Raw genomic sequence first — 26,935 nt, 5'->3', positions numbered from 1 at the left:
CTTAGCAATTTTCAATATTTTGACATTTTATTTTATCTGTTATCCTTTCCCTTGCCACTCCCACATTTTCTTTCTTTCTTTATATCTGGAATATTTATTAAAGCAAACCTCAGACATCACAGAATTTCACCCAATACAATAGTAGAACCAGTAGAGCCCAGTAGAATATTTCAGTAGAATAATGTTTTAAAAATGTTTCTCGAGTCATACCATTCCCTGTTTAAAATACTTTAGCACATTCCTATTCTACTTAGGATAAATCCTCCACAGGACCTGTAGACTTCTGAGTCGCATGGCCCAGGCCTCCCTTTCAAACACCATTTGATGACCCTCTGCCTTGCTCAAGAAAACACCAGGTCTACTGACCTTCTCTCAGTATGAATAGCTCCTTATCACTGAGTCAGAACCTTCTTTTCTGAAGCCTAGGAGGCTTTTCCTTCCACTCATTCTCCTGTGTAAATGTCCTCTCCTCAGAGACATCGTCCCATGTTGATTCAGATTCCAAGTTCTCTCCAGTCTAATTCTCCTTCAGCCTAATTCTTTCTTACAGCATCCTGTTCTTGGCTTTCATTTGATTTCTCACAATTAATAATTTTGCATATATTTGCATGTTTGTCTGTCTCTGCTACTGGGCTGTAAGAGACCTGCCAGTTTTGCTCACAGATCTATACCTAGTCTCAACATAGTACCTAGCACTCATTAAACTGTAAAGTGTGTGTGTATGTATGTGTATGTATACATATATGTGTACATACACATTTTAGTGTATGTATATTCTCGTGTATTCTATTGAGATTATGGGCAAGTGTATTCTATATTATATATAAAGAGAGTAAGAGAATAACTTATAGAGTTAAAAGTAAGTGTAAAAGGAGAAGTTATACTAAATTTTGAAAATAACCTATATTATTTAAATATTTAATTCTCCATTGTTCCATGAAAACAGATGTGACTATTCATTAGCACTGACTAATGAAGGATTGATATGTTGTTTCAGATCATCTATCAAAAAAAACACCCTCTTTCCAGCATATAAAATCTTTCTCTCCCCATTGTCCTCAAGAGCTAGGACTTTATAACCTACTTTTATTTTGGTCCTAAAAATATTTTTTTCTCAAAAATGCTTTAGAAGTAATTGAGATCATCAATAAGAAATTTATGCATCTTTCTTGGAAATGTTATGAGTTAGGTCCTAGCAACCTATCTCTAAGGCTATGAAACACTGACAGTTTGGTATCTATTTTATCTGCACCAACTGCCTACTTCAGAAACTGCTGTTTTGAAATATCATTCTGGGCTGAATATCTATTGCAGTATGTATAAAATGGAATTACAGGCCATTGCTACATTTGCTGCAGTTAGTGGCATGATGGATTATAGGCACTCAATCAGACTGCATGATTTAGTAAAGTAGCCGAAAGAGGAACATTTGTTCTCTTTTTGTTTTACAATAATGTTTTTATTAGAAATATATGTACATTGTTGAAAGCTGGAAAATGCCAAAAATAGAAGGAAAAGAGTGAAAATCACTGATATTTTGGCTTTTTTGTTTTCAGATTTTTTCCATTATGAAATTGCTGATATTTCATCCTTTTGACCTATAAAATTGTTAATATCATGTAGCTTACTCTAACATATCCAAATAATGTCATATATATTATTTTATGTATCAAAAATCATACTAAATAGATTGTTTTATAGCTTACTTTTCTCATTTTTAACATTATAATTTCAGCATTTGTTCATAATATTAAACTTTTTGAAAACATTATTGTGAATGACTATTATATTTCAATATGTGGGTGTACCACAATTTACCTAATGATTTACCTACTTTTGAATACAAGGTGTTTCTAATTTGTTGCTATTACAAATAATCCTCTGATAAACATCTCTATGCATAATTAATTTGTGTTTACTTCAGATTATTTTTATTTCTAGAAATGAGATTCTTGGTTATAGGTTAAACATATTTTCTTGGATTTTTTGTTTGAGACAGAGCCTCACTCTGTCACCCAGACTGGAATGCAGTGGCATGATCTCAGTTTACTGAAACCTCTGCCTTTTGGGTTCAAGCAATTCTCATGTCTCAGCCTCCCACGTAACTGGAATTATAGGCTCACACCACCTCATCTGGCTAATTTTTGTATTTTCAGTAGAGACACGGTTTCACCATGTTGACCAGGCTGCTCTCAAACTCCTGACCTCAAGAGATCTGCCTGCCTTGGCCTCCCAAAGTGCTGGGATTACAAGTGTGTGCCCAGCTGGTTATACATATTTTCAAGTCTACTGATACCCAGTGCCAGGAACTTGATTTCAAGAAGAAATATTTGTTCTATGAAAGTAAGGGCTGTGTTTGCTTTTGCTCACCTGTTTCTGCAGTGGCCAGGCTTTTTGTCACATTAAAGGTACTCAATAAATTGCTCAATGAATAAATGTATGGCACATGCCACTGAAAATAAAGAATGTCTCCAAAATCAGACAACATGACATGCATGTCTGTTTTGGGTTGCCAGTGTTGTAATTCTACTCACCAGTGGTAGTTCTTTTGAGGCACTAACAAGTAGTATTTTTCTGGTGGTTATGATCTCACTTTCCAGCTTCTCTCATGTATCAGAGATATTTTGTAGAAGTTGAAAATTGGAACTCTCAAATTAGATAAGTTGTAACTTAAACTTAGAGTCCTCCACTAGGTAGCTTCTCTGGGCCTCAGTTTTCCTCCATGAAATGGGAAGACTGACAGTATCCATGTCACTGAGAGGTTGTGAGGATTAAATGAGCTCATTTTCATAGAGATGCATTATGGTGCTGAGCACATAGTAATTGTCCAATAAATGTTTTCTGTTATTTGACATAATTGAGAAACTCTGAAAATACTTTTTCCTCCAAAAGGGAGTATATAAGGAAAGATGATGATTCTATGTAAACATCTCAAAAAAGAGCCAAGAAGTACAAATGAGAAAATACCATTGAGAAAACAGAATTTTAAAAGATTTAGTAACCTTTTAAATTCCTCCTTGGTTTGTTTTTATTATCCCAGGTCTATTTCTTTCTAATAATTGGCAGAAAAATCACAGACCAAAGAGCTCGTCTGGCAGCAGAGCCTGGAAGAGCAGCTGGGGAGATTGGTGTCCTGCCCCATCTCCAGTCTTCCCAGCGACTGAGAGAGAGAGAACAGGAAATTGGTGAATGTCTGAAGGTCTACAGTGAGGGGGACAGGAGAGAGAATGCAGGGACAAGGTACAGACTGAGAAAAGACTGAGACTTGAAGAGTTTCCAATCTGGACGGGCTGCTGGCACTGTGTGCCTGGGTCAGTCACAGCGGGATATGGATGCTGACTACTGAGTGAGGATCGAGTAGGTGTGTGGGCAAGGGCAGGTCATGTCCCACTAAGGACTGGCAGAGGCTGGCAGTGCTAGGAGAGGACCAGCCTTGGGGCAGGGAGCGCTAGTGTTGAAAACAGGGACCAAATCAAGCCTTTGTTTTCCCAGATGTGCTATATTCAGTCATTTAATCGACAGCTGTTCTTGAGAGTCTACTATGCGCCAGGTGCTGATGCAGGCCCAGGGGTAACAGCAGTCAACCAACAAACAGGCAAACATTTCACTCTTTGTGGAGCTGTGTTCTAGTGGGAGGAGACAGACAATATATAATATATAAAACATACCCCAGTGATATGTATTAGAACATAATAGGTACCTTTTTTTAAAAAAAAGAACTGAATAATGAGGGTGGTGAGAGTGGGTGGTGAAAGGGAAGTTTACAATATTGATTGGGGTTAATAAGGGTAGGCCTTGTTCAAACAGTGGCATGAAAGCCAAGACATAAAGCAGGTAAAAGAGCAAGCTAGAGTGTGTTCTAGGCAAATGTAAAGGCCTCAAGGTAGAAGTGTGTCTGTTTTTGAGGAAGGCCAGAGTAGCTGGAGCAGAGTGAGTGAGGGAGAGGATGCTAGGAAATGAGGGCAGGGAGATTAATAGAGGACCCGTTAGTAGGGACCCCAGGAGACCACTGTAATGTTGGATATTCCTGGATCAGAGTTTCTCAATTTATGCTCCACAAGTAATGTGGATTCTGCAAAAGAGTTTTCCTTGCCCTGTGCCCGGGCTGCTCAAATAGAATGCAGGCACAAAGAATATACCTGAATTCCGCTAGCCACTCTCCAAGGTCTTCTCCTGTGATGGGTGGAGAGACTTTCAGGGCAACCCTGTTCTAAATAGGCGGCGAAGGTGATATCCAGACAAATCCTTCCTGGGTATTTGCTTTAGGGATCTTGGGATTTTGGGCAGTATTGTAAGGCTCTGGCTCATGAATTCAGCCCTCTTGTTCCCATATCTGCAAGGGCATAACTGGGGTCCCCTCAGTCCTCTGGGTAATGTGACTCTCGCTGCAGACCTCAACATGGAAAGTTCTCGCTAAGGTGGGAAGGTCTCAGTCCTCAAAAGGAAATTGAAGCTGTGGCAGCTTTTTTACTAGAAGGATCAACTTAATGATGAACACGAATACTTAAAATAATGAAGAGGAGCTGGGTGTAATCAAGAACTATGATTATTCAGGATCTCTGTAGGAGTAAATGTATTATTTCAAAATTCTCCAGTTTTGCACTCCCATGGTTATTGCAGCGCTATTCACAATAGTCAAGATTTGGAAGCAACCTAAGTGTCCATTAACAGACAAATGGACAAAGAAAAGGTGGTACATACACAATGGAGTACTCTTCAGCCATAAAAAAGAGTGAGATCCTATCATTTGCAACAACATAGATGGAAACGGAGATCATTATGTTAAGTGAACTAAACCAGACACAGAAAGACAAATGTCACGTGTTCTCACTTATTTATGGGAGCTAAAAATTAAAACAGTTGAACTCATGGAGATAGAGAGTTAGAAGGATGGTTACCAGAGCCTAGGAAGAGTAGGGGAAGAGTGAGGGGCACGTGGGTGTGGTTGATGGGTACAAAAAATAGTTAGGAAGGATGAATAAGATCTAGTTATTGCTAGCACAACAGAGTGACTATAGTCAAAAATAATTTTATTGTACATTTTTAAATAATTAAAAGAGTATACTTGGGTTGTTTGTAACACAAAAAATAAATGCTTGAGGTGATGGATACCCCTTTTACTCTGATGTGATTATTATGCATTGCATGCCTGTATCAAAATATTACATGTACCCCATAATACATCTACTATGTACCCACAAAAATTAAAAATTAAAAAACAAATCTCCAGCTTTGGGGTCAAACGCTAAAGCCATTTATTTACATTTTAAGATTTGGGGGATGAAAAATACAGCATTTTGCTTTTAACAGCTCTTTACAGCTTTACCATTTTTTAACCTCCATCTCAGGCTTTTTGTGTTTAAGTATATGTATCCTCTTTATGGAAACCCAAAACTTCCCTTATTTAAATTTCAAGGATGTTAAAACATTTTAATGTTTCATTACAATTAATAAAACATTACATTAAAATGTAGAGTCTACATCATATACTTCTTTTTTTTTTTGAGACAGCGTCTCGCTGTCACCCAGGCTGGAGTGCAGTGGCGCCATCTCGGCTCACTGCAAGCTCTGCCTCCCAGGTTCACGCCATTCTCCTGTCTCAGCCTCCCGAGTAGCTGGGACTATAGGCGCCCGCCACCACACCTGGCTGATTTGTTGTATTTTTAGTAGAGACGAGGTTTCACCATGTTACCCAGGATGGTCTCGATCTTCTGACCTCATGATCTGCCTGCCTCGGCCTCCCAAAGTGCTGGGATTACAGGTGTGAGCCACCGCGCCTGGCCCTGTTTTCTTTTTTAAAAAATGTTTTATATTTTTAATTTACCCTTTTAACTGAACCTGTTTTCAATCCATGTGAATATACATAAAGTATAACACTAAAGAGTTAAAGAAAATATCAGAAAACTCTGCCAAGAGGTGTCAACTGAGTAATAACAACCTAGTTGGAATTAAGCCACTTCGACAAGGTACACTTTCTGAATGCTTATGTGTTAATTGCTTTAACAGACATTTATCTGTTGGTGTGACAGGCTGCTAACCTTAGATCGTATGCCCAGCCCTGGGTTTCCCCTTCCAGATAAAACTCTGTAATCAGACCAGCTTGCTCAGACGTAGTGCCTGCCTACCTAACCCCACCCTGCCGACAGCAGCTGCTGAGGAGTAAGACTGAAGTTACCCAAATGCTCATCCAATAGGCTCACATGTTGAAGACCAAATATTCCCCCCAAAACATGATCTCCTCAGTCCTCTCATCTCTGGAAATGGAGCTACCATCCTTTTAGTTGTTCAAACTAAAAAGCTAGGAATAGTGCTTTAATTCATATCACCCCCAACCATGTAATCTAATAAATCAGTTAATTCCAACAGCTCCTTCTCCAAAAGATGTCATGACTCTGTGAGCTACCTTCCATCTCTACTGCTATAATCCTGGTCCACACCTCATCACACCTGACCTCAGTTAATGTGATAGCTTTCTGTTTTATTTTATTATTTGAATTTCATTATTTCATTTCATAAGAGACATGGTCTCACTCTGCTGCTCTGGCTGGAGTGCAGTGGTGCAATCATAGCTTACTGCAGTCTTGAACTCCTGGGCTCAAGCGATCCTCCTGCCTTAACCTCCTGAGTAGCTGGGACTACAGGCACGTGCCACCGCACTTGGCTTATATTTTTATTTTTTGTAGCGATGAGGTCTCACTGTGTTGCCTAGGGTGGTCTTGAACTCCTGGCCTCAAGCAATCCTCCTGCCTTGGCCTTCCAAAGTGCTGAGATTACAGGCATGATCCACCACTCAGGGCCTCATAGCTTTCTCAGTGATCACCATATTCCCAAACTTGCACTTTCTAATGGCCGTCAGAATGGTTCTTGGAAACCTATATCAGACCATTTCATGCCTCTGTGTGAAATCCACATCTCTCACTGCAGCAAAATAAAACCCAAATTCCTTACCTTGGCCTACGAGACTGTTACTTGACCAGACTTTTACATACTTTTCTGACTTCACCTTCAGCCCTAAATGCCATGCTCCAGTCACTGTGGGCCTTCCTTTTGTTTTCTGAACCCATTCAATTTGTTCCAGCCTTGGTATAAGGTGTTTCCTTTCCCTGGAACACTCCCTCCACCCGCTTGTCTTCTTAAGGTTGGATATGTTATTCTGATCTCATCTTAAATTACCACTTCCTCAAAGAGGGCCTCTGTGACTCCCCAGTCTAAAGTAGCCCCCACCAATCTGTGTCTATCCTATTTTAACTTTCAAGAGGATACTTTTCCTGTTTATTTTTTTTTCCTAGCTGTCTCCCACCCAGTCCCAGAATGTGAACTTTATGAAAGCAGTAATTTTGACGTGCAGTTTTCCGCTATATCCCCAGCACCTGGAATAGTGCTTGGCGAGTGGAAGGTGTTCCAGAAATACTCAGTGCATGAATAAAGTTTTCTCTTGGTGGGGTTGATTTCCATCTGAGTTGGTTCCATCATGGGTTGGTTATCTTTATCTTCTACTCTAGACCGTCTTCCTCCCTGTCCACTCATCTGATAACCTACATGCCCCATTCATCACTAGGGAACTCGGCACAGGAAGGGAGTGGGTGAACTAGCATAAGTGGAACAGCTGAATTGAAAAGACTCCAAAACTCATGCCCTGCTGCATACAAATTGTTAGCAATATCCTTTTGCTTATTAGAATATTCTAAATTGATATATAGATGTTCTAACGAAAATTCATCTCTTTATAAAGCGCTTTGCTATCTCTGCAATAGAGAGGGAAGAAGCATTGTTCTGTTTCTCACTGAAAAAAGAATATTACAGAAATGATTTTAGAAGCTTTAAAAGTTCTATTGAAATGCTATTTTAAATACGGAAACGCTATTTTAAACATGGAGAATTAAAGTCCAGAGCCATATCATCTAGCAATCTAACAAAAGGACACATAACTTTGGGCTTTGAAACTAGACTATGAAAAGAGGCTAGTTTTATATTTTAAGCCATGTCTTCCATGAGTGGGTATTTTTATATTGATATCTCCTCCACTTTCAATAGCTTATTAGTAATCTAATATTTTTTTCTGATTGTAATAGTAGCGCATACTCATTGTAAAGTATTTGGAAAATACAGACGCAATAGTGCTTTGGTCGGGTTAGAGTTTAAGGGTGTGTGTTAAAGCCCGGTAGAGGAACATGTGGTGTGAAACAACACTGCCCCCTAGAGGTCTTTGTGTGCCGCGGGCTGACCGGGCCACCCAACCTCCCGAGAACGTCCCGCCGCTGGGTGAAGGCTCCTGGACAACTCCGGTGATTTCAAGGGGGCAAGGAGTCTTGTGAGAGGGAACTCGGTCCTGACCCGCAGTGGGCTTCCCTCATAACCAGACCTGCCTGATGATTCGGGCTCCTCAGGGAGGCTGAAGTGGAGGGAGAGTCTTCGGCCCCTGAGAAAAGAGGCTCCGCCCTGCAGGGTCAGCAGGACCGCGGTCCTGCGGGCAGTGGCAGGCCCGCCCCACCCCCACCCCACCCCCACACCCACCCCCACCCCCATCCCCAGCCGGCCTCCCCTCGCTGTGCCTGCGAGCGAGGCAGGAACGGAGCCACCAGGGTGCCGCGGGGAGGCGGTGAGCGCGCTCCTGGTCGTCAAGGGGAAAGAGAACGCCATGCATGGGCCAGCTGAGGAAGCTTCCAGAAGCACAGGCAGCGAGCTGGGAGCAGCATAGCCTGATGACTAACAGAGAGGCAGGAAATGGAACCCTTAGATATCACAGAAGGGCAGCAGCAGAGACACAAGAAGCGATTCTGAATTCATGGCTCCACTTTCACAGGAAGAAACTAGGGAAGGGTCTCTTGGGACAAGAGTAGAGATTCACAATTAATAGCGGGAGTGGGGCTTGGAGCCCAAGGACTTGTATACTTCCTGTAAATGTGGTATGTTTTTACTCACTGCTTGGTAATGGTGGAAGACAGTTTTCACAGAAAAGTAAAAGAGAGAAAAGCCTTCTATAATCCAATCCTAACCAAACAACTACATGTTTACCATTTTGATAGATTTCGCTGGAGTCTTCTCCCTATGCATATTTTGTACTGTACAGTTTTATTTCCTACTTTCCCATTTATAACATAAGTACTTTTTATTATTAAAAATACCTTTAACTTTGGAAAACAATGTGACGGTGTCTTATAAAGTGAACACGCCATATGAGCCAGAAATCCCACTTCTACATATTTACCCTAGAGAAATAAAAACTTATGTTCACACAAAATCCTGTGCATGAATGTTTATAGCAACTCTATGTATCAGCAAACACTGGAAACAACCTGAATATCTTCCAGTGGATGAACTGATAAACAGAAATACATCCATGCAATGAAGTACTACTTAGCGATACAAAAAGGAATGCACTATTGATACACACAAACATAGGTGAATCTCAAAGGTACTAGACTGAAGAAAGCGTGTCTGAGAAGATTACATACTGACGATTCAATTTATGTGACATTCCTGAAAAGGCAAAACTATAGGTTTGGAAAGCAGATCAGTGGTTGCCAGGACTTAGGGATGAAGAGAGGGTGTGGCTACAAAGAAATATCAAGAGGAAACGTTTTGGTGTGATGGAACTGTTTTTGATTTTTATATTGTTGGTGGACACACAAAATCTATATGAGTGCTAAAATTCATAGAACTGTGTACACGAAAGTCACATATTTGTGACTTTCTAGACTGCTGATACTAGACTGATACTAGACTGCTACACTGTTCCTATCTCTGTATTAATAAAGCTGTATTGGAAACTCTGGGGGCATAAATCTTTGTCCATGTTTAAGATGTTAAAAATTAAGATAGAGCTCAGAAGTGGAATGACGGAGACGATGGGTATATTTTTAGAACTCTTGATATCTGCCGCCTAATTGCTTTGCCATCATGGTCGTGTCAATTGCCCCTCCCACCAGCAGTGACTGAGATTAAATGGTTTGGGCCTTCTTGAGTATATGAAATTAGAAGACATATTCAGGGTTGGTTGGGGAATTGTCTCCTGGTTGGGGTGGGGTGGTGGAGAAATAGGAGAGAAATGGAGGCAGGTGCACGTGTAAACCAGAGACAAATAGGCCTTCACGCCTAAGGGTTATCTGCTTCAGGTTTCTGTGCTTCCCCAATAACTCCAATTTTGCTCCTTACCACTTTCTTTAGGATTGATTTTTATTTTCTTATTTCTTCTTCACCCTCTCTACTGGCCGTAGTGTAAGAACAAAGTTAGGCTACCAAAGCAGCAACACTATCCTACGTAGTCAACCAAGCAATGTTTTAAAAACACCAACCACATAAAAGGCACTGTGCAAGCCACCCCTGCCCTCGGGGAATTTACAATGCAACAGGGAAAGGTGAGGTTAGTGTGACTTCCCCACCCAACACCACCTTTCTCCCTCCTAAGTTGCTAATGATAATGGTGAAAATAATGTCATCATCAGGTATTGTTTAGCTGTTGGAAGAAACCACTCGGCGTCGAGTTCATCAAGGAATACGTCACAGATGTGAAATCAAGCCAGGCCTAGCAAGGATGAGTGCATTTAATTGAACGCATTTCAGGTGGAGAAATGCCATGTGCAGAAGTGACAGCCTTTGGTAAGGAGTATGGGACTGTGACTATTTCCCCTTGATGACCTTGCATGAAAATGAACAAACAGCATTTGAAAAGCTCCTCTCCTGAGGTGACTAGAAGGTGACTCAACGGTCCATTTCCATGCATCAGCTTGCCGGAGGAAATGGAAAGGCCTATTCCCCAAAGCAGTGTTTGTCTCACAGAAATAGAGATATTATGTGTAATAAATTGGGAAAACTTGTGAAATGAAACATCTGTTCTGCATGCTTAAGCACCAAGGCACTTGCAAAATATGAATTTTTACTCCATATTCCAAATGCTGTGATAATGAGCTGAGAATGAGTTTGGAAGGTTCATCTCTTTCCAATAAAAAGGTTCATCATGCCTCTCTGACTTTTATAATTATTTTGGAACATTTTCAATAGGAAATTGAAAGAGAGAGGAGGGAAAGAATGATGACAGAACTGAAGAAGAATTGATGAAAGAGTCAAAAAGCTAAAGAACTTTGAGAAATGGATTTTATGTGGAGTCAGCAATGCCTTCAGCTAATTTAACCAAATCAACAAAGCCATTAAAATGTATAATGATTTTTATTTTGCTACAAATATACGTAGAATGAAAGGCACCTTGTGAAATGCAAAATCTTCCATATTTAGAATCTAAGCACCTACATAGATGTTTGAGAAAACAGAACGTGGCTATTCTTTTATTGAATATTTTTAGAACATAATGCTACTCCCCCTGCTCACTCTACTGCAATAAACACTTTATTCTCTCTGGATGCCCTCAATTTCCCCTACCAGGTAGCAGCTGTGTATCACTCTCCAATGTACTGTTGATTTTCAATCTAGACCAGTCTCCAAGGTTATTATTGACTTTAAAATATACGATACCAATTTGAGGGTTCCACCAGATATCCAGGTGTGAAATTTTTTGAAGCCAATTTAAAGAACAGACTATCTTTTTTTCTTACCATGGTGCTGCATATTATTGTTGCTAATGCTACACCTAAGGAATTTCAAAGCTCGTTTCCAAACATCATCTCATTTGAGCTTAACCGGAACTGGGAGATGGACTGTGCAATTACTTTTACCCAGCATTCCAAAAGGGGAAAAATAAGCATCTGAGAATGACTTTCCCAAAGTCACACAAAGAACCAGGACAAGACACTACGTCTTGTAACACCTGTTACTCTGTTTTTCTATTGTATTACATACTTTACGGTTGAATATAACCAGACAAGTCTTCTTCCTTGAAAACTCTCAGGAGAAATGTTCTGTAGTCCCAATCCCTTGTCTAATTTCTGCTTAAACCCATATCCTCCCCCATTTCTCCTTCTTGGTAGGCATGTGGGATCCCACACTGCAGATCCCACATGCCTACCAAGAGAGTAGTGACCTTATAGAGTCCCACATGGCAGTGTAAAGCAGCAAGAGTCACGTCTTGGGTCCATAGTGGACTGATCCAACCATGTGGGTAGTGGTCAGAGGGGAGTTTTTAACCAGCGTGGACAAAAGTGGGTCACATCAGCAAGGTTGGGACTGCAGCAAAGTGGCCATTGGGATGATAAAGGGACAGTGATGCTCATGTCCCAGTGTGGATGTTGGGAGAGCATGCATGTTGCTTTCTGTGATGGTATCCTTCATGGCACATGACAGCACAGTCATTTCTCCTAATTCTGGAACACCGGGTTTCCTACTCGACTCTCTCAGGATTCTCAGGTAAGAGAGGAGAGACATGTGTGAGGGGATAGGAGGAAGCAGAAAGGAAAACGAATGGGTAGAGATGACATAAAAGGCATATTCAATGAGGGATTGCCAGGGAGAAAGAAATAGATCCCCCTTTCTTTGTCACAATTTTCAAATAATCATTTTTATCAAAGACCATTTCCCCCTTGGGGATCTTGAAGGGCAGGTAAGGCCACCTCCTCAGTGCCTGTGTTTATACTTATGGATACCCACCTGAGACACTGGATGTGTGTTGGATGTGTGTTGGAGGGGGACTGTGGTCCTGCATTAGGTAGGTGGGTACTAATGAGCTAATGAACTTTGGTTCAAATTGTAAAAGCAAAGTGACTGCTGTTCCCCAAAGTTGATAAGGCCTGGGTGATGCTTCTCAGACTTTCATGTGCCTAAGAATCACCTGAAGATTCTGATTCAGTGGGTTTTGGGGTGGAGCCTAAGATACTGCATTTTCAACAAGCTCCTAGTGATGCTTTGATGCTAGTCCATGGACTACGTAAGTAGCAAGGAGCCAGGGACATTCGGATTACACTAGCCAGGGACATTCGGATTACACTATATATGTGGTTTTGCACCCTGATTTTTTTTTTCCTTTTAACCTTTTAAAACTTTTTGCTTAACATTTTACATGAATGTATTCCCTATGATATTAATTATTCTTTAGACTCATAGTTTTTAATAACTGTGATATTTAGTTACTTGGATGTGTAGTGATATATTTGATCACCTACCTTTTGTTTCAAATCTAAAATGCTTCCTGTTTTTACCTGTTGTAAATCATGATGTCATGAGCATCCTTATGTATAAATCTTTGTTTTCTCTGCACCAAAAGTTGCAACCAGGTCAGAGCATTCCATTGGAGAAAAAGAAAGAAAGAGAGAGAGAAAGAGAGACAGAGAGAGAGGAAGAGGAAGAAGAAGAAGAAGGAGGAGGAGGAGGAGGAAGAAAGGAGAGGAGAGGAGGAAAAGAAGAAGGAAGAAGAAAAGAGAAGGAAAGAAAAAGGTATATAAAAGAAGTTGAAAATACTGTTTTAAAACAAATATTGACTGATCCTCTAATGTCCACATCCAAGGCACTTGATGACAGGAATTATAGAATATTAAGAAAAATAGAGTTTTTCTTTCACTTCTGCTGTAACATGTACTTGGAAACTATGCCGTAAAGTATAAAGCTCGAAAGTGGCTGGAATGTCTCCATACAATGTATTGTAATTACAGATTGTGCTCCAAGATTTGTTATAACTTTGTGAAGGGAAAAAAACACAAGCTGTGTTTTGTATATTAAACATTAAAATTATAGGCTATATCCTATGCAATGGAAGGAAAATATGCCACATACCTTGAATTTTTAAAAACTACCACACCATAATTTTGCGTAAAAACTAATAAACAAATTGTATTAAATGGGAAATAGTTAATAATTTGGCCTCTCTGGTTTGCTGCTGTGTCGCCAGGTCCTGGTTCTCATTAAGGTGACATCTAGCCTATAGGACATTGAATAGAAAAAAGGCATTCCTTCTTCAAGCACTTAACTTCCATCCAGCCAAAGCTTATGTATATTGATTTTGTTGCAAGACACTGTACTGCCATCTGCTAGAAAATGGTGTAGCAATAAAATACCAATGTAAAATGTCTACAATGTGAATAGTACTTCCTAGATGTGGTGCACAGTCTGCACAACCATAGGCACTGGCCTACATCTAAATAGATTTTTCTGGAATGAAAGAATGAATGTATTCTATTGATCCTGGTTATGCTTTGAAGCTGTAATCTGTCGGTACCCTCTGTGGTCACTAGATAGGAAGTTGGAGAATATGCAAAGTGATAAAAAGAAGGGTAATGGGAAAGTCTAAATCAGTGCTTCTCAAATTTTAATGGGCATATGAATCACCCAGGAATCTTGTTAAAATGCAAATTATAATTTGGATGTGGGGCCTGGAATTCTGCATTTCTCACAAGCGCCCAGCTCCCTTATCACCTGATAAGAATGCTCTCGGTCCATAGGCCACATTTTGAGTAGAAAGACTCTAAAACAATGATCAGTCTTGACTTCTTGCTAAGTAAATATTTTTTAGTAAAAATTGTCACTCCTAGTTCATTGAAATTGATTCAGTATTCTTATTAATTTCTGTGTTGGATTTTGGAATGGAAAGAAATTTCCAGGTGATTCTAATGTGCAGCCAAGGTTGAGAACCACTGATCTAGTGAAAAGTCATGCACTCAAAGCACCAGAATGTAGGGACTACCTGTAAAAGGCATTCACAAATGAAAAACATCAAATAACTGTGATTTTAAATTTTTAAAAAAGAATTATTCGTCTGAAGATATTTATCACCACATGAATGATCTACATTACTAACTATTGCAGGTGTGTCCAACCTTTTGGCTGCCCTGGGTGGAAGAAGACTGTCTTGGGCCACACATAAAATACACAACACTAACAATAGCTGATGACCTAAAAAAAAAAAAAGGGGGGGGCGTGCATAGTTTTCATTATATCCACCACCACAGATAAGCAAAATAGTCCTTGCATGCAAAAGGTTGGACACAGCTGGAAAGAGTTTAGAGGCCGGGAGAGCTCTATAGGCAGAAATACTTTGGGAATGAAGGTAATGGGAGGACACAGGACAAGACGCTGCCCTTGCCCCCTCCACCCCCCCACCCCTGCCGGTGTCTCAGGTGTGGCATGAGCACATGTGACAGAGGCAGTGAGCACCTGGGCTAAGATAGCTATTCTACTCCTCTGGCATTGTGCTTCTTATGGAGTTGAGAGTTCCTCTGCACTTTCTTGTGTATGCCATTGGCCAGATGATAGTACTTTGCAACTCCAATCAATCAACATGCTTGCAAATGGTTACAATCTTGCTGTTTTCCCATCCACGATAATCACATGGCTGTATCTTAATGCCAGTTTACTGAGTTGTATTGCTAGGGGCTTTCTAATTCCCACTAAAGATTTTTAAAGCCCTCAGCCATTTTCTTACTTAAAATCATTAAAGGTAGCTTTAGGTATGTTGAGGAATGTGTGTGGATGATACAGCATTTCTCCTCTGCCTGGAATAGTTTTCTTCCCTATTCCCGCTGCATTCCCTCATCTACGCTCCACCTCATTTTAACAAAGGATGGGTATTTTAGAAAAACTCAGATTCTCTTTGGGGAAGTGAGCGCCACCACTTGTATGGTGATTTTTAAAGATATATTCTCACGTTCTTTGATGCTTCTCCCCCAAAGAGATGGAGCTACATTCCCCTTTTCTGAGTGTGGGCTGGACACAGGGACTCAGATCTGGCAGAAGGGATGAAATGTCACTTTTGAGATTAGGTTATTGAAAGACTGTGGCTTCTGTCTTGGGGGTTGCATGCTCACTTTTTCACTCTTAAACTCCTCACTCTGGGAGAAGCCAGCTGCCATGCTATGAGGCAGCTGGTGGAGAGGCTCACGTAGGGAGGAACTGAGGACTGCCAGCAGCCATGGCAGTGAGTGCAGAAGCAAATCCTTCCCCATTTGAGCCTGCAGATGATTATAGCCCTGGCAAACACCTTGACTGCAGTCTTGTAAGAGATTCTGAGGCAGAACCACCCAGCTAAGAAGCTCCTGGACTCCTGACTCACAGAAACTGTGAGATGATACTTGTTTTTTTAAAAAATTGGTAAGCTTGGCCGGGCACAGTGGCTCACGCCTGTAATCCCAGCACTTTGGGAGGCTGAGGCAGGTGGATCACAAGGTCAGGAGATCAAGACAATCCTGGCTAACATGGTGAAACCCCGTCTCTACTAAAAATACAAAAAATTAGCCAGGCCTGGTGGCGGGCGCCTGTAGTCCCAGCTACTCGGGAGGCTGAGGCAGGAGAATGGCGTGAACCCGGGAGGCGGAGCTTGCAGTGAGCCGAGATAGTGCCACTGCACTCCAGCCTGGGTGACAGAGCAAGACTCTGTCTCAAAAAAAATAAAAATAAAATTGGTAAGCTTGAGGATAATTTGTAATGTAACAATCATCAACTGACACAACTTGCCTGAAACAAAATATTTTTTTCAGCAAAGAACCTGCTACTCTAAGCTTGCTGAAGCTGGCTCTGTATTGAAAACTAGAATGGAAAGGAATATTTAGTGTCAGGGTAAATTCATGGATCAGTGGACCCAACAGAAATGCAGTGTGTGTGTGTGTGTGTGTGTGTGTGTGTATGTAAAATACATCTCACTTCTTTGGAAGTGAAAGATGAATTTTTGGAAAAACAAAACCACAAATCAGTTCTTTGTTATCATTGAAATCATTTGATAATCCTAATCATGCCTACACACTCCCAAAATAGTAGAAGATGGTAGCTCACAAAACAAGGAAGACTGGTAAAGCTACTGAGGTCTGCGGGAGCTGCCCTGTAAGTCAGAAATGCCCACAAGTTGGAGCCATCAGGTTTTAAATGACAGAAACCCAATTCAAGCTAGTAAGCAAAGAGAGAATTTATTGTCTTACACATCTGGGAAGTCCGGGGCTACGACAAGCTTCAGAACACCTGTTTACATAGTTCTCCGTCTCCCTCATCATCTGGCCCTGCCTCCCTGTTTCTTTCCTCAACTTCTTCTGTGACAAATCACTTTCTTTGGGCACCAGTAGCCCAGCTTCTCATCCTGAGTTTGCCTGCTCCATGGCAAAAAGTGCATTTCTCCTAACAACAATTAATCCAACCCTAGGAACATTCTGATTGACTGGCTTGGGTTGTAAGACTTTGGGAAGGGGAAGGTGGTGAAGATATGGTTGACAGGTTTGCCTGGACTACATGGAAAGAGAGGGAGTGATTACCCAAGGGACCCAAGAGGAGGGTGAGTGAGAGGGCTGTTAAACAAAAATATAATCACTGAAGCTCCCTACAACCTGGAGGCTTGATGAGAATAAGCCATGACACATGGTTGCTGTCGTATGGTTGCTGTTCTAAACTCATGGTTGCTGTTCTTATGGTGCTTCAGGGAGATTCAACTAGAGGCTCAGGTTGTAGGCTGAGTTAAGCCAGGAATGAGGTTTTCTTCTAGAAACTTCTGGAACTAAATTACTAGGAAGTCCCTGGAGAGGTTAGCTGGCCCTCCATGTCTATTCTACTTAAAGCTGTTTGACTTATAAGTATGAGAATTTAATTCTTCTCCACCCAGCAAGAGAGAAGAATGAGGTCTATTTGCCTTTATGGTTCTAAGATAACTCATTTATAGTTTTAAAACACAGGGAAATTAAGGATGTAGGAACGTGTGGAGGTGGTAGACATCTGCTGAATTTTTTTCATAAGAGAGTTTGAGTTGAGATTCTGACATATGCAACCAAGAGATCCTAATAAAGCTGGTTCTAAAGAGATCCAGATTTTCGTGTTAGAACTATAATGAATGAGATTTATGTGCTTTTTATGAAACTTTATATTAGCAATTAAAATATTTTGCACTGGAGGATCAGTTCAAGGGCAAATCTATGCAAAAATGTTCCAACTGAACCCTATGTATTCAGAATCACAGTGTGTTAGAACTGAAAGAGGCCTGAAAGATCCTATTTAACTTTTTTTTTTAAGTGAAGAGGAATATCTTTTCATAAGTTTAATGGCTATTTGTATTTCTTCTTTTGTGAATTGCCTTTTAAAATTATTTCTCATTTTTCTATTGGAACATTACTTTGTAAATTATTTGTAAGTATTTTTATATGTATAATATAAACATATTATCTGTCATATACAATATACATCTTTCCTTTTTTCCATGTTATAGTGCTGCTTTTTATATATACATGAAGTTTTAAGTTTTTTGTAAATTGATTTATCTCTTTGTAGATTATATCTTAGTGTTTATAACTAGCAAGAAGATTTCCCAATACCCAAATACAGTAAATAGCCACATATTTTAAGTTATTTTGCAATTTTTTAAATTTTATTGAATTTTAAAGATCTGTCTTTAATTTAATTATATATGTCTCTAACAAATCTGAAATTTAATTTGCGAAGTAGGCATCTAATATTATATTTTCCCAAATGGTTAGCCAAATATTGCTGTACCATTTATTAAGTAATCTGTTTTTCCCTATTCAACTGAAATGCCACACTGACTTAATATTTAATTTGTTTGTTTGAGGCAGCAGAACTTCTCAAAACATTTATTAACAGAGAACAATGTTTCATGTAATTAGCATTTGACTTAATAGCTCAATTTGAAGAATGGAAAAAATAAAGGGAAATGATAGATTTCAGTACTACGAACAACATTTGTTGGGACTTTTGAAGGTAGATAAATTGGAAGAAAAAGTATTATGTTGCTTTATTTTAAAAGTAGAAGCTAGCAATTTCTAGCTGCATTTGAGGACTTTATTTTCTCTTTGCATTTTCTTCCCTGTCATCTACAGATTTCCTAGCAGACTTAACACCTGGCATTGGGGAATCCTTAAACCCAGGGAAGGAACTGCGGGCAGGAAATTTTCTGTGAATGTTAGGGTTGGAAAAAGGGGAGATGCAATAAGGGGTGTGCTTCCTTAAGATGATAAACTCTATATCCATAAAGCCCCTGGCTGGAATTCTGGGTTGAATTGTATCCTCCCCAACCCCCACCGAAAAAAAAAAAGACATGCTCTTCAACATATCTTCCTAACCCCCAGTATCTCAGAATGTGAACTTATTTGGAAATAGGATCATGGCAGATATAATTAGTTAAATAAAAATGAAGTCATACTGGAATAGGGTAGGCCTCTGGTCCAATATGACTGGTGGCCTTATTGGAAGATGGCCATGTGAAGACAGAAACATACAAGGAGAAGACCATGCAATGATGAAGGCAGACTGGAGTTATGCAGCTGAAAACCAAGGAACACCTTCTTATGTACTTAATTTGTGTCAGATTTCACCATGTGTCAAAGATTGCTATGAAACCACCAGAAGCTAAGAAGAGAGGAAGGATTCCCCCACAGGTTTCAGAGGGAACACGGCTCTGCTTACACCTTAATTTCAGATGTACAGCCTTCTAGTTTGTGCTGCTTTATTATGGCAGCCCTAGAAAACTAATGCAGCCCACATGATATTTAATGGCCTCATAGCTTCTGACACCAAAATGCCCCCAAAACACCTTTGATCTGAATTTTGTCAAATTTTGAACACTTATAGGAGATGATACAACTAGAATATGATGAGATACTTATTAAATAAAGCCCAATGACTCCATGGATTCCAAGTAAAAGTTAAGTAAATCCCTTAAAATCAGAGCTAGAATAATTGTTCTGCCACTCATTAGCTCTGTGACCTTAAGCAAGTTATTTAACTTCTTGGGACCTCCGTTTCCTCATCTATAAAACAAAATGTCTACCTCAAAGGGTTATCATAAAAACTTGACAAAGTAGTGATGCATGGAAAAGTATTTACAACAGTACTTGACACAGAGTGAGTACATAATTAATGATCATCTTCTTCTTCTTCTTTTTCTTCTCCTCCCCCTCCTCCTCCACCAGTGCAACTCAACAAATTCAAAATGATAGTTCATCACATAATTGCAACAATGTGCTAGACACTCACATAAAGACCCATTGTAATGTAGTCATTTTGCAATGGAAGTTTGGCCACGTGACAAGAATGTGCCCCTGATATGTCTCCTTGTAGGTTACTATGAACTGAATTGTGTCCTCCCCTGGCAAACTCATACGTTGAAGCCCTAATCCTCAATGTGATTGTATCTGAAGATAGGGTCGTTGGGAGATAACTAAGGCTGAAAGAGTCATAAGGGTAGCACCCTAATTCTATAGGACTGTAGCCTCATAAAAAGAGGGGGGGAGAGAGAGAGAGAGCTCTCTCTATGGCAAGCACCAAGGAAAGGCCACATGAGCATGCAGTGAGAAGGCAGTTGTCTGCAAGCCACAGAGTGCACTCACTAGAAGCCAACCATGCTGGCACCCTGATCTTCCTCTTCCCTGTTTCAGAGCTGTGAAAAAATTAATTTCTATTGTTTAAGCCACCCAGTCTATGGTGTTTTGTTATGGCAGCCAAACTGACTAATTCACAGATTCAGCACTCAAAGGATTAAATATATATTACCTCTTGGAACAGACAATGTGGATCTCCCTACTTGGCTGTATCCTCCTTCCCTACTAGTCTTCTAAATTTGTAATGCTGTAGGGCCCTCTTCTTTGCTATATCTATGTCCTTACCGTGAGTCTTCTATCTCAATCCAGCCCAAGGCTTTAAATATCATGTGAAATGGTTTGAATGTGTGTGTCCCCTTCAAAATTCCTATTGAAACTCAATCCCCAATGCAGCATTGTTAAGAGGCAAGGCCTTTGGGAGGTGATTAGGTCATGAGGGACCTGCCTGTGTGAATTAATTAGAACCTTATAAAAGGGATGGAGGGAACTAGTTAAGCTCTTTTTGTTCTTCTCCTTTCTCCCATGTAAGGGTGCTACAGTGAGAAGATGCCAGGTCCTCTTCAGACACCAAACTTGCTGGTGCCTTGATCTTGGACTTCCCAGCCCTTAGAACTGAGAGAAATAAATGTCTATAATTTATAAATTACCCAGTCTGTAATATTGTGTTATAGCAGCACAAAGTGATTAAGACATCGTATGTATACTGATGATATACAAATTTAGTCCTCATCTCTTCCTTTAACTGCAGGCCTATGTGTCCAACTTCCATCTTGACTCTTCCACTTGGATGAATAGTAAATAGCCACCTCAAATGTTTTGAAATCCAAAACAAACCCTTCATTGAACTGTTTGTTCCCTCTTTCCAACCATGCCTTGCCCATGTGGACACCCCAACCCAAAAGTCATCCTTGATTTCTTTTTCTTTAGCCCCTCTGCCCACATCTAACCTGTCAGTAAGTCTTGTCAGTTCTACTTCCAAATTCTATTTTTAATGTTATTCCTATTTCTCAGTTCCACTATCACCACCACGACTACTTCTTGCCATAGTCTCATTTCTTGCCATAGTCTCCTAAATGGTCTCCTTATCTCTAGTCTTGCTGTCTTATAAATTCCTCTCCACTCAGTAGCCAGAGTTATCTTTTTTAAAATATAATTTTAATTTTACAAAAAACAATACATGTGCAGAATTTAAGCAGGCAGAGTTCAACAAATGATATCACCAAAAGGAAACAAACAAAGACAAACCAATACCTTCCAGGGAAATAATTTTCAATGCTTCAGCTCAGAGTTATCTTTTCGTTTGTTTGTTTTTGGTTAGGTTTACTGAGATACAATTTGCATAGAGTAAAATTCAGCAATTCACATATTTAGGTATACATTCCAGTGACTTTTTACAAATATATTTGGTCATGTAACCAGTATAATAAAAATATAGAATATTTCCTTTACCCATAAGATATAGATGGATATAGATGTAGATGTAAAAGATACAAGGTCTCCTTCTGTTGCCCTTGAACTCCTGGGATCAAGCAATCCTCCTGCCTCAACCTCCCAACTAGTTGGGATTACAGGTTTGAGCCACCATGCCCATCCCCATAAGTTATATTTCAATACATAAACTGAATCATGTCAACTCTTTAGGCAAAAAGCCTTCAGCGTGTTTCTTCTAACTTAGAATAAAATCCGAACACTTTGTCAGGGTCCTTGAAGCCCTACAAAACTCACTTCCATTTACTTCTCTGAACTCCCCTAGTAACAAGTCCCCTCACTCAGCAGGGCCCTGCTCAGGAGTTTCAATCTGCTTCATGGACGTTCAACTTGCTGCTCCCCTTGTCTGGAACTATCTTCCTCTGATATTCTATCCACCTTACCTTTTCTGATCTCTTTATTCAGAGTAGCTTTCAATTCACCTCAAGAAAGTTATTAATTATTTTATCCTGTTTATTTCTTATCACAGTTTGGGATAATTTTGTTAATGTATCTTTTTGCTTGTTTATCTCTTAGACCACCAGAATGTAGCAAGATAAAGGCAGGGCCTTGGTCCATTTATGCAACACTATATTCCCAGCTCCCATGATATTATCTGTTCTACCACACAGAGGGTTCTTCATATTAGGTTGAACTATTTGGAATTACCCACATATGACTGTTTTTGACCTACAAGAATGGCGATTTCATATGGTTCATTTGGTTTATAAATATTTGCTGAATAAATAAATGAATGAACTGAAATTTTGAGTTGCTGCCACCAGGAAGAGAGTAGACAGTTATATTTGTGTGCAGTTAGAAAGGGTTCACTCTCCTGAGTTCACTTGATCACTTTTTATCCTAGATTGCCACCCAAAGTACTATCGTAATTTTCCACTAGGAAAATTATTCATTAAAACAGATAACATGGTCACTTAAGTGTAAAACTTAAAGATGACACTTCTTTAAGGAAATCTACCAGAAGAAAATCTTTTTCTGATTTTTAAAGTTTAATGAAACATAATTTACATATAATGTAAATGGCTAATAATTTACGTACAATGGCTAATTTTTAATTCTTCACGTTTTTTGTTGGCAGGCAACGTGTTGGACCTTCCTGAGCTTCTCAGAAGAGAGAGGGTTTTCTTTTGAGGCAAACTTGATAGTACATTTTAATAGTACAGGAGGCGGTACTGCATGGTGACAGAAAAGCGCCAGCTTTGTTAGCAGGACCACCTGGCAGGGATGCAGGCTGTGCCACTTACCAGCCAGGGGACCTTGAGCCAGCTGCTTGGCCTCACTCACCCTGTCTCCTCAGCTGCAATTGGGATGAACAGACTGCCTGCTTCGGGGTTGCCTAAGGCTCACATTGGTTAATGATGTGAAACGCTTAGCGCAGTGCCTGGCATGGAGAGAATTCTCATTAGATGACACCTTGGCTGGACTTTAGGAGCTACAGAAGAAACTTCATCTCCGTGAGCTCGGCATGTTTCTAGTTTTCCTTTTTGTTTTCTATTCAACCTTTCACCCAACTCAGCTTCTCAGTCCCTAAATGACAAAGGTTTGGGAAGGAAGATCTGGACCAAGGCTTGCATTTGTTTCTAATAATTAAATGTTATGTTTTCTTCAATCTAAATAAGTTTGCCTGTACAACCTTGTTCAATGGTTGTTTTTTTTTTCTCTCCCTGATAAATGACTCTCAACTTATTTCCCCTCATTTAATTGCTTATCTACATACAGTGCCTGGAAGGAAATAAATTTAATGGCCCCTAGCAATTGGCCTTCAGGTATCAAGTTTAAGTCCCTTTAAGCAGAACAGCAAATTGAGCACAGAATGAACCGGTTTCACGGTAGTGTACTGCAATTAGATGCAAGAATAGGGAAAGCAGGGTGCTTCAAGCGGTGACACAATTAGAATAGCACTGGGGGGGCTTCTGTTTCCACTTCTTCAACTCCCCCTGGATTCCACTGGCTAAAGAGTCAATGACATCCCTGAAAAATCTTCCCTCTCTTGTTTCTCTGATGCCACCTGTGTTCTCCACCTCACTGGCCACACTTCCTTTACCTCCCAAACTTTTAACTCTGAGTGTCCCAAACTTGTCTCATCACCTATCCCTGCTGCCCAGCTCCCCACCCTGTTCCCCTTCTGACACGGGCACTCTCCTTCTGATCTCTTGGGAGAGAAACAATGAAGGGCTATTTGGCACTTTTATTTCTATTCAAGGAACCAGACTGTGAACAAGTTTACCATTTAGTCCTTTGGACTGTGTCTTGAATTCATCCCTCTTCTCCATTCTCACCAGCACCATCATCATGATGGCTAATATTTCCTGAGTATCTTTCATCCGCATGATGCCAGGTGCACCAACTTACTTAATCCTCATAGCCACCACCTGAGCAAGCGCCTGTTTTATAAATGGACCAGTTCTTGCTGCTGTTGTACAAGTAATTTTCTTTCTATAACATCCTCCTTGTCCTCCTTCCACATTCTTAAAGAAACTTGCCCTTCCTTTAAAGTACTCAGGGAGCCCTGCATTGCTTCTTGAAGACTTCTCCAGCTTCATCATCTCACAGTGGTCTCTCTTTTCACTAAATGTTCAATATGCTGCACATAAATACCCCAAGTTAGCACAGAATTGTTCTATGGCTGTCATATATATTAAAAATAATTAAAAGTTCACTTTTTCTCCCATTATGGGAAGAATACATGCTCCTATTAGTAAATTTAGTAGGTAGAAAAAAATTATCACTATCCAGACTGCTTTCCATTTAGTCTTTATGCATAGCTTTCTGTCTGCCTATTTTTATCTTGCGTTTGTAGCTTACTATTATAAAATATGCATCTCCATGTTCATTGTCAACATTATTTACAATTACTGAATAATATAACACGGCGTGGATTTACACATATTCTCTATATTTGGATTAAAGGAGATAGAGTATGTGAAATTAAATGGGAGAAGTATCTGACACATAACAGGCAATACAAATATTATCACATAGTATCAATTTATTTGTGAATATTGAAAGCTCCGAAAAAGAAAAAAGTTTTTTTTTAATTCCCCTAATTACTTATTGCAGTATTGTGTTCATGCAAAATGCTCAATCATTGTGGAGAAATAACAATTTTTTTCCTCATCATGAAGTAAGTATACTCACTGCAAAAAATCTAGAAAATAAAGAGGAACATACTAAAGAAAAGAATACTCCCATGTAATCTCAGTCTTCAGAAATAATCTTTTGTAACACACACTGCTGGTGGGAATGTAAATTAATTCAGCCATTGTGAAAAGCAGTGTAGCAATTCCTTGAAAAACTTAAAATAGAATTACCATTCAACCCAGCAATCCCATTTTTGGGTATACACTCAGTGGAATGTAAATCATTCTGCCATAAAAACACATGCACGTGTATGTTCATTGCAGCACTATTCAAAATAGCAGAGACATGGAATCAACCTAAATGCCCATCAATAGTAGACTGAATAAAGAAAATATGGTACGTATTTACCACAGAATACTAAGCAGCCATAAGAAAAGAAAAAGATCATGTCCTTTGCAGCAATATGTATGGAGCTAGAGGCCATTATCCTAAGCAAACTAATGCAGAAACAGAAAACCAGATACTGCATGTTCTCACTTATAAGTGGGAGCTACACCATGAGAACAAATGAACACAAATAATGGAAAAAGAGACATCATGGTCTACTTGAGGGTGGAGGCTGGGAGGAGGGAGAGAATCAAAAAACTACCTATAGAGTACTATGCTTGTTACCTGTGTGATGAAATAATCACTTTGAACATTGTCTTCTAATCTAGACTCTTTTCTACGTTCTGTATGCACACAGAAATACACATGCAAAGCTGAACACATATGTGAAACAAAATTCAGACACTCAAATTTTCCTCCAATACATGATAAAATCTTGCACAATAGCTTCCTCCACAGCAGAAAATGTCTTTACTACATCTTAAAAATGGGGTAAATGAATAGGGTCAGGCTCTTCAGTGTAATAATCTTGGTAAATATTCTCAATGTGAGAAAATACAAACAAAAGACCTTCTCTCCCAGCAAATTTAGACCTAAATGAAAATTTAAGCACAGTCATTTTAAACAAATTTGTCCTGGAGCTTAGTGGTTCAAGTTCAAGGTTGAAGAGCAGTCTGGGGACATCAACTCTTAATATTTTTCAAGTTTTGGAGCAAGTGGTTTCTAGGCTCTGAGTGAAGTGAAACAGAATCTCTAGGGGCATGTGGTAAAGATGATCCCATACTATGTGCAGCATAGAGTTAAAGAGAAGAGGCGAGAGCATGAAGAGAAACCAGTACAATCAGTTGTTCACATACCACTAACTACAGTGATACTCCCGTTTGCTTCCTGTGAAGCAGACAATTACTAATAATCACCGATGTCACTTTTTTATTTCATACATTCTTTAACTATTTTCTTATCTTGAAAGAGTCAACATAAAAGCCACATCCATTTTCTAATTTTGAACAATAGAGAAACCTAATATCTTCTCATATTTTTGTCTTGCTTCCGTCTCATGAGTTCCCAAAATAGATACATTATCTGAATGAAGAGTTCATGGGCAAATGTCACACTTTTCTTGGTTCAGCTAATTATATTTCTGCTTTTGCTTAGAATAAGATTAATTTTCCTATTCTGCTAATAAACCATGTGATGGCAAAATGCCTTATGCTGAGAAAAGATGCCTTTGGCATTTTAAAGAATTGGGAAGCTATTTCAGATAAGCTATCATGTGCATGAAGAATAATTTATTCATATGAAATGTTCAATAACCAGAAAAGACCGATTTAAAAAAACATTTCACAAGTAAGTTTTTTTTTTTGTTGTTATGGACAGTGATTTCTTCTAAGAAACAAAGCGTCTGTCTATATGAAGAATAACTAACATAATGGTTAATAAATATTGATTGGATCCAGCCAAGTGAGCAGCATTTTTGAGTTTACAGATGTGGTGACTTTGAACTGTATTTAAGTGCTTATAATGAAATCTTGCAGTTGGAGTAATAGCTTTGTTCCTGAGTCTCATGAATATTTTCCAGCTCCTTTGTCCTAAATTTCTGCCTGACAATCACCCATTTCAAGGAATAAAAGGATATAATAAGTGATAAATCTATGCTGGAACTTTTAACCTAAAAAGTTCACATACTATTTCTAGTAAACTGAAAACTATTAGAGAAAGATGGAGGTATTAAAACCTATTCATGAGGAAATCAATGGCAACATATTTTAAATGGTTTTGAATTTTATAAAGATTTA

At 39.5% G+C, this 26,935-nt stretch overlaps 1 long non-coding RNA gene across 1 annotated transcript; it reads left to right on the top strand.

The window, feature by feature from the left end:
* Nucleotides 1-1,525: 1,525 nt before the first annotated feature.
* Nucleotides 1,526-26,486, top strand: LOC108587647. Its single transcript, XR_002524358.2, has 2 exons — nt 1,526-2,101; nt 22,750-26,486. It is a non-coding gene; the product is annotated as an uncharacterized LOC108587647 (long non-coding RNA).
* The last annotated feature ends 449 nt before the right edge of the window (nt 26,487-26,935 follow it).

This window comes from Papio anubis, chromosome 11, assembly GCF_008728515.1.
Source record: "Papio anubis isolate 15944 chromosome 11, Panubis1.0, whole genome shotgun sequence".
Lineage (NCBI taxonomy): Eukaryota > Metazoa > Chordata > Mammalia > Primates > Cercopithecidae > Papio > Papio anubis.
This window is presented reverse-complemented; position numbering and strand designations above follow the sequence as displayed.